Consider the following 14,150-nt stretch of genomic DNA (forward strand, 5'->3'; position numbering starts at 1 on the left):
TTTCTTCAGCTTTTTGAGGAACCACCAAACTGTTTTTCACAGCAACTGCACCATTTTATATTCTCACCAGTAATGGACCAGGATCCTATTTTGTCTGTATCCTTACAAACACCTCCTCCTTTTCAGTTGTTTTGTTACGGCCAACCTAGAGGGTTGTGAAGTAATATCTCATTGTGGTTTTGATCTGCCTTTCACCACTGATCAATGATTTTGATAATCTTTTCATATACTTTTCATATTCTTGTTGGCCATTTGTTTATCTTCTTTGGAGAAACGTCTATTTGTGTCCTCTGCTCATTTTGTAATTGAGTTGTTTGTCTTCTAGATGTTGAATAGCAAGAGTTCTCAATACATTCTGGATACTAGACCCTTATCTGATACACAATTTGTAAATATTTTCTATTTTTTGATTGTTTTTTAATTTTTTAAGGCAATGTCCGTGATAAACAACAGTTTTAAATAGTAGTATAACATACTTTTTTCTTTTGTTACTTGTGCTTTTGGTGTCATGAAAATATTGTCAGATTGAAGATCATGAAGATTTACTCTTATATTTTCTTCATGTATAGTTTTAGCTCTTATACTTAGGTCTTTAATACAATTTGAGTTAATTTTTTTTTTTTAGTTAATTTTAATATATGATTTTAGACAGTAGTCCAAGTACTTCCCTGGTGGTCCAGTGGTTAAGACTTGACACATCCACTGCAGAGGGAGTGGGTTTGATCCCTGATCAGGGAACTAATATCCCACATGCCTCATGATGCAGCCAAAGTAAATAAAATAAGATAGTAATCCAAATTTTGCACATAAACTTCAGTTTTCCCAGCCCATTTATTGAAGATATTTGGTACCTTTTTGAAAAATTAATTGATCATACATCAGTTCAGTTCAGTCGCTCAGTCGTGTCCAACTCTTTGCAACCCCATGAATCGCAGCACGCCAGGCCTCCCTATCCATCACCAACTCCCGGAGTCTACCCAAACCCATGTCCATCGAGTCGGTGATGCCATCTAGCCATCTCATCCTCTGTCGTACCCTTCTCCTGCCCCCAATCCTTCCCAGCATTAGGGTCTTTTCCAATGAGTCAACTCTTCGCATGAGGTGGCCAAAGTACATACGTGGGTTTATTTCTGGACTCTGAATTTTATTGCATTGGTTTATGTGTCTAATGTCAGGATCACAGTGTTTTGATTAATATAGCTTTGTTGTAATTTTTTTAATCAGATAATGTGAATTCAACTTTTTTCTTTTGTTTGGCTTTTTGGGGCCTCTTGCAATTTCATTTCTTTTTAGGTTTACTTTTCATTTCTGTAAAAGCCATTGGAATGTTGTTGGAGATTGTATTGCTATTGTAACTAGAACTGCTTTCTTTTATTTTGGATTGGTAATTACTGGTTTATATATGTTGATCTGTACTCTGAAATTTTCCTGAATTTATCATTTCTAGTACTATTATGTGACTTCTTCAGAATTTTATATATATAGGATCATGTCTGTGAATAGAGAGTTTTATTTCTTCTATAACTTAAAAGTTTTCAGTTTTTTTTTCTTGCCTAATTGCTTTGGTTAGATCTTTCAATACAGTGTTAACTATAGGCATCCATTTCTTGTTTCAGATATTAGAGGAAAAACATTCAGTCTTTTGTCCCTGAGTGTAGTGTTTTGCAAATGCCCTTTATCATATTTGGAAATTCCCTTTTATTCTTAGTTTCCTATATGTTTTTTATCATGAAAGGGTGTTGAATTTTGGCAGTTGTTTTTTCTGTATCAGTTGAGATAATCATGTTGCTTTCCCCCTTTCATTCTGTTAATGTGATGTTGACTGTTAAGAGTTTATTATTTAATTCCACATATTTGTGACATGGTGATTGTTTGAAATGCTTTGTTTAATGTCACATATTTGTGAATTTCCAGTTTTCCTTTTGTTTTTGATTTGTAACTTCATTCCAGCTTTGTTAGATTGTTTTCATTGTTTTTAAATTTAGGGAATCTTGTTTTGTGGCTAACATACAAGAATGTGTATTCTGTCATTATTGGGTAGAGTCTTTTGTAGGTTGGTTAAATTTAGTTGCTGTATATTGTTAAACTTAAGCTGTGTTTATTTTTGTTTGTTTTCATTCTGCTACTCTGATGTGTAATTTCACTCATCTTATTTTCAAGTTTGGGAATTCTTTCTTTTGCCTATTCTGTTCTTCAGGTATACTTTGAAACCTTTGGTGCCTTTTTCATTTTAGTTTTTGTTTGGGCTTCCCTGGTGGCTTAATGGTAAAGAATTCGCCTGCCAGTGCAGGAGATGCAGGTTGATCCCTGGGTTGGGAAGATCCTTTGGAGAAGGAAATGGCAATACACTTCAGTATTCTTACCTGGGAAATCCCATGGACAGAGGACCTTGGTGGTCTATAGTTGCAAAAGAGTCAGATGCAACTTAGTGACTAAACAACAACAAACTGTTCTGTTCCATTATTTCTTTGTGATTCCTTTGTCCTAATGTACCAATATCTTATTGATATTCTTAATTTGTGAATTCATCTTTCTCCTTTATTCTTGGTCTGTAATTTCTTTCAGCTCTTTGAGCTTATTAACGACAATTGATATAAGTTCTTTGTGTAGGTTCTTCAGAGTCAGTTTCTCACAGTTTATTTTTGCTCTTTGGATGGGCCATACCTTCCTGTTTCTTTGTGTGCATTGCAATTTTTTATGGAACAGTGGACATTTTGAATATGGTAATGTGGCAGCTTTGAACATCATATTGTGCCCTTACCCAGGGTTTGCTCTTTTGCTTCTTGAGGTCTATAGCCGCTCATTGTTTGACTTTTTTAAGCTCCTTTTGTAAAGACTATATTTGGGACAGCCCTTTGAATGTGTTGTGATACCACTTACCACTCTGCCTTAGCCTTTACTTATGGCTTGTGCAGTCAAAAGTTTGGCCAGGGATGTAAGACTAATATCTTCACAGTTCTTTATTGAGCAAGAATTGACTCTGATCATATGTGCTATATTCTAGATTCCCCAGCATATCATTCAGTACACACACACACACACACACACGATTTTCATTTCAAGGAATTGGCTCATGTGATTGGGCTGGTAGAAGAAGCAGAGAAGGCTGGCATGCTGAAAACTGTCAGGTAGAGATTGACACTGCAGTCTTGAGGATTATGAATTTTTATAAGTCGAATCTCTATGTTCAGTTCTTTTAATCTGCTGTCTTTCATTTGATCTTTTACTTGTTTCTTCATTCTGGAAATTTTTCTGAGGTTTGTCCTATACAGACTCAATTTTCTGAATAAAACTTGGATTTCATTAAAATTACATACTCCTGTTCTTCTAAAACACAGACTGGGAGAAAGCACTTGAAAAACACATACCTGATAAAGGACTGTAATCCAAAATACACAAAGCTCTTAAAACTCAAAAATAAGAAAATGAACAGCCTGATTAAAAATTGGGCAAAAGACCTCATCTGAAGGACAATATACAAATGTCAAATAAAGATATGAAAAGGTGCTCCATATCTGTCATCAGGAAAACAACAAGGATATACTACTACACACCTGGCCAAAATTCAGTAAACTGACAATATCAAATGCTAATAAAGGGGAACAGTAGAAACTATCATTAATTTCTGGTAGGTAAAAACCACTTTGGAAGACAGTTTGGCAGGTTTGTATAACCAAGCATACTTTTACCATACAATCTAATAATTGTCTTACATGGTATTTACCCAAAGGAGTTACATCAGTACAAAAGACTACACATAGGTGTTTATATATGCTTTCCTGATAATTGCTAGAATTTGGAAGCAACCAAGATGTCCTTCCCATCAGGAAGCTTCCATAAGCCTATCTTTCTCCATCAGAGGCCAGACAGAATGAAAACCACAGTCACAGAAAACTAACCAATCTGACCGCATGGACCACAGCCTTGTCTAACTCAATGAAACTATGAGCCATGCCATGTAGAGCCACCCAAGACGGACAGGTCATGGTAGAGAGTTCTGACAAAACGTGGTCCACTGGAAGGGAATGGCAAACCACTTCAGTATTCTTGCCTTGAGAACCCCATGAACAGCATGAAGAGGCAAAAAAATAGGACACTGAAAGGTGAACTCCCCAGGTAGGTAGGTGCCCAGTATGCTACTGGAGAAGAGTGGAGAAATAACTCCAGAAAGAATAAAGAGACAGAGCCAAAGCCAAAGCATCACCCAGTTGTGGATGTGACTGGTGATGAAAGTAAAGTCCAATGCTGTAAAGAGCAGTATTGCATAAGAACCTGGAATGTTAGGTCCATGAATCAAGGCAAATTCAGTTCATTTCAGTTCAGTCACTCAGTCATGTCTGACTCTTTGCGACCTCATGCACTGCAGCACGCCAGGCCTCCCGTTGTATCACCAACTCCTGGAGCTTACTCAAGCTCATGTCCATTGAGTCAGTGATGCCATCCAACCATCTCATCCTCTGTCGTCCCCTTCTCCTCTTGCCCTCAATCTTTCCCAGCATCAGGGTCTTCTCAAATGAGTCATTTCTTCAGATCAGGTGGCCAAACTATTGGAGTTTCAGTTTTAGGATCAATCCTTCCAATGAATATTCAGGACTGATTTCCTTTAGGATGGACTGGTTGGGTCTCCTTGCAGTCCATGGGACCCTCAACAGTATTCTCCAACACCACAGTTCAAAAGCATCAATTCTCTGGCGCTCAGCTTTCTTTATAGTCCAACTCTCACATCCATACGTGACTACTGGAAAAACCATAGCTTTGACTGCTGCTGCTGCTGTTAAGTCGCTTCAGTCATGTCCGACTCTGTGCAACCCCAAAGATGGCAGTGCACCAGGCTCCCCCGTCCCTGGGATTCTCCAGGCAAGAACACTGGAGTGGGTTGCCATTTCCTTCTCCAATGCATGAAAATGAAAAGTGAAAGTGAAGTTGCTCAGTCGTGTCCGATCTTAGCGACCCCATGGACTGCAGCCTACCAAGACCGACCTCTGTTGGTAAAGTAATGTCTCTGTTTTTTGATAAGCTGTCTAGGTTGGTCATAACTTTTCTTCCAAGGAGCAAGCATCTTTTAATTTCATGGCTGCAGTCACCATCTGCAGTGATATTGGAGCCTCCCCAAAATAAAGTCTGTCACTGTTTCCACTGTGGTCAAACAGGAGATGATAAGAGTGAGCATCGACATTTTAGGAATCAGCGAACTAAAATGGACTGGAATGGGTGAATTTAACTCAGATGACCATTATATCTACTACTGTGGGCAAGAATCCCTTAGAAGAAATGGAGTAGCCATCATAGTCAACAAAAGAGTCTGAAATGCAGTACTTGGATGCAATCTCAAAAATGACAGAATGATCTCTGTTCATTTCCAAGGCAAACCATTCAATATCACAATAATCCAAGTCTATGCCCCGACTAGTAATGCTGAAGAAGCTGAAGTTGAATGATTCTATGAAGACCTACAAGACCTTCTAGAACTAACACCCAAAAACATGTCCTTTTCAATATAGGGGACTGGAATGCAGAAGTAGGAAGTCAAGAGATACCTGGAGTAACAGGCAAATTTGACCTTGGAGTACAAAACAAAGTAGGTCAAAGGCTAATAAGAGTTTTGCCAAGAGAATGCACTGGTCATAGCAAATACCCTCTTTGAACAACACAAGACTCTGCACATGGACGTCACCAGGTAGTCAATACTGAAATCAGATTGGTTATATTCGTTGCAGCCAAAGATGGAGAAGCTCTATACAGTCAGCAAAAACAAGACCGGGAGCTGACTGTGGCTCATATCATACGTTCCTCATTGCCAAATTCAGACTTAAATTGAAGCAAGTAGGGAAAACCACTAGACCATTCAGGTATGACCTAAATCACATCCCTTACCATTATGCAGTGGAAGTGAGAAATGGATTCAAGGGATTAGATCTGATAGACAGAGTGCCTGAAGAACTATGGGCGGAGGTGACATTGTACAGGAGGCAGTGATCAGGACCATGCCCAGGAAAAAGAAATGCAAAAAGACAAAATGGTTGTCTGAGCAGGCTGTACAAATAACTGAGAAAAGAAAGGACGTGAAAGGCAAAGGAGAAAAGGAAAGGTATACCCATTTGAATGCAGAGTTCCAAAGAATAGCAAGGAGAGATAAGAAAGCCTTCCTCCATGATCAGTGCAAAGAAATAGAGGAAAACAATAGAATGGGAAAGACTAGAGATCTCTTCAAGAAAATTAGAGATACCGAGGGATCATTTCATGCAAAGATGGGCACAGTAAAGAACAGAAATGGTATGGACCTAACAGAAGCAGAAGATATTAAGAAGAGGTAGCAAGAATACACAGAAAAACTACACAAAAAAGATCTTCATGACCCAGATAACCTTGATGGTATGAGCACTCACCTAGAACCAGACATCCTGGAATGTGAAGTCAAGTGGGCCTTAGGAAGCATCACTACGAACAAAGCTAGTGAAGATGATGGAATTCCAGTTGAGCTATTTCAAATCCTAAAAAATGATGCTGTGAAAGTGCTGCACTCAATATGCCAGTAAATTTGGAAAACTCAGCAGTGGCCACAGGACTGGAAAAGGTCAGTTTTCATTCCAATCCCCAAGAAAGGCAATGCCAAAGAATGCTCAAACTACTGCACAGTTGCACTCATCTCATTCGCTAGCAAAGTAATGCTCAAAATACCCCAAGTGAGGCTTCAGTAGTACATGAACCATTAACTTCCAGATGTTCAAGCTGGATGTAGAAAAAGCAGAAGAACCAGAGATCAAATTGCCAACATCCGTTGGCTCATCGAAAAAGCAAGAGAGTTCCAGAAAAACATCTACTTCTGCTTTATTGACTACGCCAAAGCCTTTGACTATGTGGATCACAACAAACTGTGGAAAATTCTTCAAAAGATGGGAATACCAGACCACCTTACCTGCCTCCTGAGAAATCTGTATGCAGGTCAGGAGGCAGCACTTACAGCTGGACATGGAACAACAGACTGATTCCAAATGGGGAAAGGAATACATCAAGGCTGTATATTGTCACCCTGCTTATTCAACTTACATGCAGAATACATCATGAGAAATGCTGGGCTGGATAAAGCACAAGCTGGATATGCAGCTGATACCACTCTTGTGCAGAAAGCGAAGAACTAAAGAACCTCTTGATGAAAGTGAAAGAGGAGAGTGAAAAAGTTGGCTTAAAACTCAACATTCAGAAAACTAAGATCATGGCATCCAGTTCCATCACTTCATGGCAAATAGATGGGGAAACAATGGAAACAGTGACAGAATTTGTTTTTTGGGGGCTCCAAAATCACTGCAGATGGTGATTCCAGCCATGAAATTAAAAGACTCCTTGGAAGGAAGGTTATGACCAACTTAGATAGCATATTTAAAAGCAGAGACATTACTTTGCCAACAAAGATCTGTCTAGTCAAGGCTATGGTTTTTCCAGTAGTCATGTATGGATGTGAGATTTGGACTGTGAAGAAAGCTGAGTGCCGAAGAATTGATGCTTTTGAACTCTGGTCTTGGAGAAGACTCTTGAGAGTCTCTTAGACTGCAAGGAGATCCAACCAGTCCATCCTAAAGGAAATCAGTCCTGAATATTCATTGGAAGGACTGATGTTGAAGCTGAAACTCCAATACTTTGGCCACCTGATGCGAAGAACTGACTCATTTGAAAATACCCTGATGCTGGGAAAGATTGAAGGTGGGAGGAGAAGAGGATGACAGAGGATGAGATGGTTGGATGGCATCACCGACTCGGTGGACATGAGTTTGAGTAAGCTCCGGGAGTTGGTGATGAACAGGGAAGCCTGGCGTGCTGCAGTGCATGGGGTCGCAAAGAGACATGACTGAGTGAACTGAACTGAAGATGTCCTTCAGTAGGTGAAAGGATACATAAAATGTGGTACATCCAGATCATGGAATATTATTCAGGACTAAAACCAGTCCATCCTAAAGGAAATCAGTCCTGAATATTCATTGGAAGGACTGATGCTGAAGCTGGAACTCCAATACTTTGGCCACCTGATGCGAAGAACTGACTGACTGGAAACAACCCTGATGCTGGGAAAGATTGAGGGCAGGAGGTGATGGGGTTGACAGAGGATGAGATGGTTAGATAGCATCACCCACTGAACGGGCTTGAGTTTGAGGAAACTCCAGGAAACAGTGGAGAAGAGAGGAGCTTGGTGTGCTGCAGTCCATGAGGTCCCAAAGAGTCAGACATGACTTAGTGATTGAAAAACAACAACACAGAAGATGTTGAGCCATGAAAAGAAAGGGGGGGTGGTGGTACTTTAAAAGCATATTAGTAAGTGAAAGAAGCCAGTTTTAAATGGTTACTGTATGGTTCCAAGTAAACAACATTCTGGAAAAGACACAAACAGTAAGAGTGTAAGAAGGTGAGTGTTAGGAATGATGCATAGGAAGAGAAAAAAGGGTTTTTAGGGCAGTGAGACTGTTAATGTATGCTGCTATAATGTTGGATATATGTCATTGTAAATTTGTACAATACAAATTTACATTGTATCGTAAATACAGTGTACAGTACCAAGAGTAAACCATCCTGTAAACTATGGAGATTGGGTGACTATGATGTATTATTATAGGTTGTAGCAAATATCCCACTCTGGTAGGGAAAGTTGGTAATGGAGTAGGCTGTGCATGAATGGGAGCAGAGACTACATGGAAAAATCTATGCTTTCTATTCAGTTTTGTTGTGAGCCAAAAACTGCTCTAAAACATCAAGCATGTTAAAAAATTTTTTTAATCTGATGAGAAGGATTACAGAGAAATTAAGAAATAAAAAAATAGGCCACGTATTCAGATGAAAATCTTTAGTCTTTTCCTCTTGGTGTTTTTCTTCTGTATATTTTCAGGATTTCCTTTTAAGAAATCCAATTTAGCTATTTTATTTTATATAATTGCTTAATTTAACCTTTTCATTTTCAGTAATGGAAGCTTTAAAAATTTATTCTTTCAATAATTGAAGGAAACTCTCTTCACTGAAATGAATTAAGTGTGTAAATTCCATACCTTTGGCTCTGGGAGGACTAGGCCTTTGCTAATAAAAACTTTATAACTTCCTTTTTGTGTATCGGTCATGTGTATAGCAGGTAACAGATTGCTCCAGTGCAAAAATTTAAATGTATGTCCTGGTTACTCACTATAAAACAAGTTACTTAGGTAAAGGAAAGGTCAATTAAGGAGAATTTGCATTCATTTCTATTTTATATTTCATTAAAAGTACTAAATAACTTTACGTTCCCTGTGTTGGAAAGGAGTGGTGCCTGGGCACAGTTTAGAGCCCTTTAACCAATCATTTAATAAGACAAATGACATCATTTCTGCTTTTCTTTCCCACTCTGGTTTTGCTTGCAATAGGTTCAGTTGTATTCTAAATTAGATACTCTACACTTCTGTGTGAACTTTTTCTCCTTACGGTATTAATTAGGTTTATCCTATAATGAAGTCACAACTTTAGATTTAAATGTCAGATGCAAACCAATAAAAATGTTAACCCATTTAAGCTCCAGAAATCTAATGAAGACTTCTGTATACAGCTTTTGACACTGCTTGGTGTACGTTAGTAATAAAGTGAAAGCTTATTTTCTTACCAGTATATTTTAACACAACACACGTCCTTTCTGGGGCTTGCATACTGCTGATGTTATGGAAAGCTTTCTCATCAGCCTACCCAAGAGGAAAATTAAGATTGTCTTGCTGTGTCCCAGAGAAATAGTCAAGGCTTTTAAAAAGAGAGAAAATAGAGAACAAAAGGATATGTCAGGCGTGTATGCAACTGTCTTATTGGCAGATAGCGTGACTCCTTTATGGATGTGTGACTTTCTGAAAACTGATTTTAAATGAATTATCTTTTTCTATTAGGCATTGAAGAAGAGTTTTTTTCCATATATAAATAGAATTTTTAGTTCTACCATGTCTTGTTCACTCAACTCTAAGCTGAACCTTCATAGCATTTGTTTTGTCTACTATTGAAGGCTTTCTGCAGGAAGACTCTCAGTTGTGACATTGTATGGATGCCAGCAAAATGATCAGAATTCAAGTTTCTGGTGTACCATGGCTATAATGAGCTGCTAATTGAAGGTGACAAGCTGTTTTTTCCTTCCCAGTTGGTCTGGCAAAATGTTAGATTTCATTCATTATTAACTCATTGCTTCTCAGCAGAGGACTGGATTAATTAGTTGGGAACATTAAGAAAAGAATTTTTGCCTTGTGTCCGTTTTGGAGTTGTGAGTTTAGGTTTTACAAGATGCTCCCCCATCTTCAGTTTTTCCAGCTGTGTGCAGTTGTGTAAATCTCTAGCACAATCAAGACCCAGCACCGTTTCTGTCATCCTGTATGTGGGCACCCATCATGCTGCTTTGCGCTCTGTAGCTCCCCTCCTTCTCTGGCCACTGGCAACCACTGATCTGCTTCCTATTATTACAGTTTTACCTTTCTAGCTTTTCATTGAAAGGGACCCATAGAGTATGTAGACTTTTATGTTTGACCTTTTTTTCCCCAAGTACTTCATGATGGTTTTGAAATTCATCTGTGGTGTTTGGTGGATAGTTTGCTCTGTTATTAATATTCTGTTGCTTGAATATATCACAATACATTTAGCCATTCACCTGTTGATCAACATTTAACTGTGCATAAAACAAAATTATGAATAACAAAGTACCACAGCATGACTTAGATATGTTTATGTGAAGCTGCTAAGCTACTTTTCAAAGTGACTACCTTTGTGCATTCCCAGTAGCAATGTATGAAAGCCTCGCAATCTTGAATTAGCAGTCTTATAAAATCTTAGCTGTTCTAGTAGTGGTATCCCTTAGTGGTTTTAATTTGTATTTTCCTGATAATTAGTGATATTTAACTTTTTTTCAAGCCCTTAGTTACTATATCTGTATCTTCCATGGTAAAGTATCTTTTAAAACATTATGGCCAGGGACTTCCCTGGCAATCAAATGGTTGAGACTTCACCATCCAGTGCAGGGGTTATGGGTTCAATCCCTGGTCTGGGAGCAGGGATTCCGCATGCCCTGCAGCCAAAAGACCAGGGCATAAAAAACAGAAGCCGGTTGGATCCCTGGGTGGGGAAGATCCCCTGAGGGGGAAAATGGCAACTCACTCTAGTATTCTTGCCTAAAAAATTCCATGGACAAGAGGAGCCGGGCAGACTATAGTCCATGGGGCCGCTAAGAGTTGGTGCACACGACTGAGCACCTACACACGTTGTTAACTGTAGTCACCGTGATGTACATTACATTCTCAGGACTTACTGATCTTATAACTAGATGTTTGTACTTTTCTACTATCTTCACCTGTTTCATACCTCCCTACCTGACCAGGCTTCTGGCATCTACTAATCTGTTCTTTTTTATTAAAATTTTTTTAATTGGATTAAAAAAAAAACTTCATTTGTTTTCTTAGGTCATGCTTCGTGGCATGTGGGATGTAGGTATCAAACCCATACTCCCTGCATTGGAAGCTCAGAGCCTTAACCACAGGACCTCCAGGAAAGCCCCTGTTCTTTTTTCTATGAGTTGAGTTTTTGTTTAAGTTCGCTATATAAATTAGATCATACAGTTTTTTCTTTTTTTAACCTAGCATAATGCCCTCAACCAATGTTATTGTCAAGTGGCAGGATTTCCTCTTTTCTTATACATTTAAAGTACCCCAAACTATGTTTTATGCATTTTTATAAAGATTTAAAAATTAGGTTGTTATTGTTGAACAGGAGTGGTAAAAGTAGGTCAGTTCAGTTCAGTCACTCAGTCGTGTCTGACTCTTTGCAACCCCATGCACTGTAGCACGCCAGGCCTCCCTGTCCATCCCCAGCTCCCGGAGCTTACTCAGACTCATGTCTGCCAAGTCAGTGATGCCACCCAACCATTTCATCCTCTGTCATCCCCTTCTCCTCCTGCCTTCAATCTTTCCCAGCATCAGGGTCTTTTCCAGTGAGTCAGTTCTTAACATCAGGTGGCCAAATATTGGAGTTTCAGCTTCTGCTTCAGTCCTTCCGATGAATATTCAGGACTGATTTCCTTTAGGATGGACTGGTTGGATCTGCTTGCAGTCCAAGGGACTCTCAAGAGTCTTCTCCAGCATCACAGTTCAAAAGCATCAATTCTTTGGCACTCAGGAAAGGGCAACCCACTCCAATATTCTTGCCTGGAAAATCCCATGGACTGAGGAGCCTGGTAGGCTACAGTCCATGGGGTTACAAAGAGTTGGACACGACTGAGCGACTTCACTTTCACTTTCTTTATAGTCCAACTCTTACATCCATACATGACTACTGGAAAAACCATAGCTTCGACTAGATGGACCTTTGTTGGCAAAGTAATGTCTCTGCTTTTTAATATGCTGTCTAGGTTGGTCATAGCTTTTCTTCCAAGGAGCAAACATCTTTTAATTTCATGGCTGTAGTCATCATCTGCAGTGATTTTGGAGCCCTCCCAAATAAAAATCTGTCACTGTTTCCACTGTTTCCCCATCTATTTGCCATGAAGTGATGGGACCGGATGCCATGATCTTAGTTTTCTGAATGTTGAGTTTTAAGCCAACATTTTCACTCTCCTCTTTCACTTTAATCAAGAGGCTCTTTCATTCTTCGCTTTCTGCCATAAGGGTAGTGTCATCTGCCTGTCTGAGTTTATAGAAGTTAAGAGTAGGTAATTTTGCCTTGTTCCTCATCTTTCAGGAAAGTGTTGCTCTTCTATCTGTGGGTTTTTTGTAGATGCCCCTCATCAAGTTGAAGAAGTTCTCTTCTATTCAACAGTCTTTTATTTCTAGGAAGAATCTCATCTAGTTTTGTATTGCTGGATTTGACTTATTAATATTTGTTGAGAATTCTTGATGTATATTCATGAGACATATATAAATATATATGTAGTTTCTTGTGGAGTATTTATTTTGGGAATCGGGTGTTACAGGCTCATAAAATAAGTTGGTGACTCCTCTTCTACCTTTAAAAGAATTTGTGTAAGATATCTAAACTTGTTTCAAGGATTGGTAAAATTGACAAATGAATCCATTTTTAAGAAATTCTTTGTAAGAAATTTTAAGTTATGAGTTCAGTTTCTTTGTAGATACTGGAATATTCAAATTATCTGTTTCAAGGAATTAGGTTTAGTTTCATTCATTTTCTTCTTTTGCTTTCCCAAGTTTTATTTCATTGATTTGTTGTATTAATTCCCCCATTCCACTTTGATTTGATTTAACTTGCTCTTTTCCTACTTTATTAAGGTGGAAACATGGATCTTGTCATCTGTTTTAGCGTCTGGAGCACAGCGTGTTTATAGTTTAAATCTTATTTGGAATATGTATTTATATATATTTTAGGATGAGATCTCATTTCTGGTAGATTCTTAATTAGGGTTGAATTGTATCTGTTTAGAAAGTGTCAGCCTATGGTGTATACATCCATTCATTTTGGCCTTTTTGTTTTGTTTTTTGTTTGCTTTGTTCCTTTTCCTGTAAATGTATTGAAATCCTTCCTTTGGAAATTGAATTATTTGACGTATTCAAATACTTGTATCTTTGATCTCACTTCATAATTGTTTATCCTTAGTTTATAATAGTAGAGGTGATGTTTTATCTAGTGACCTTGGTAAATCCAAGTATTAATTGATAATAAATAGTAATAATCAGTTTACATGTTAATACATATATTAATGGTTAGTCTTTTATTATCAGGTTTGTCTGTATATATATTGCAACTTTGTGTTACTAGGTTTTATACAATCAAGTTCTCAGCAAATAATGGTAGCTTTATTTCTTTCTTGTAGTAATTTCCTACACATAGACCTTCCATACTATATGGTGTACAGTGCCATAGTCTTCAAATATTCTTTTCTAATTACTCATTTTGGGGTGAAACGTTTCAGTATTTCACGATTTTGTGATTGCTAATTTTGTTGATTAGTTTTAAGGTTGGTATCATTTATCAGATTAATGAAATATTTCTTATGAACCGGTTTTAATTCTCTCAAATGCTTTACTTCATTTATTGAGATCATCTTATAATTTTTCTGTTCTACAGTATTAATTGTGTGATGTTTCATTATTTGTTTTCATTTGGCATTCCTGAGATAAATTCATTGGAATATATATATATGTATAAATCAGTTTGCATGTATTATGTTA

At 38.1% G+C, this 14,150-nt stretch overlaps 1 protein-coding gene across 20 annotated transcripts in view; it reads left to right on the forward strand.

The window, feature by feature from the left end:
* The window catches only part of BCAS3 (BCAS3 microtubule associated cell migration factor), a 611,473-nt gene that overhangs the window by 128,490 nt on the left and 468,833 nt on the right, over window positions 1-14,150 (forward strand). The gene's annotated exons all lie outside the window — the stretch shown is intronic.

Source organism: Giraffa tippelskirchi, chromosome 3, assembly GCF_054371585.1.
Source record: "Giraffa tippelskirchi isolate mGirTip1 chromosome 3, T2T-mGirTip1v1.2.pri, whole genome shotgun sequence".
NCBI classification, from domain to species: domain Eukaryota; kingdom Metazoa; phylum Chordata; class Mammalia; order Artiodactyla; family Giraffidae; genus Giraffa; species Giraffa tippelskirchi.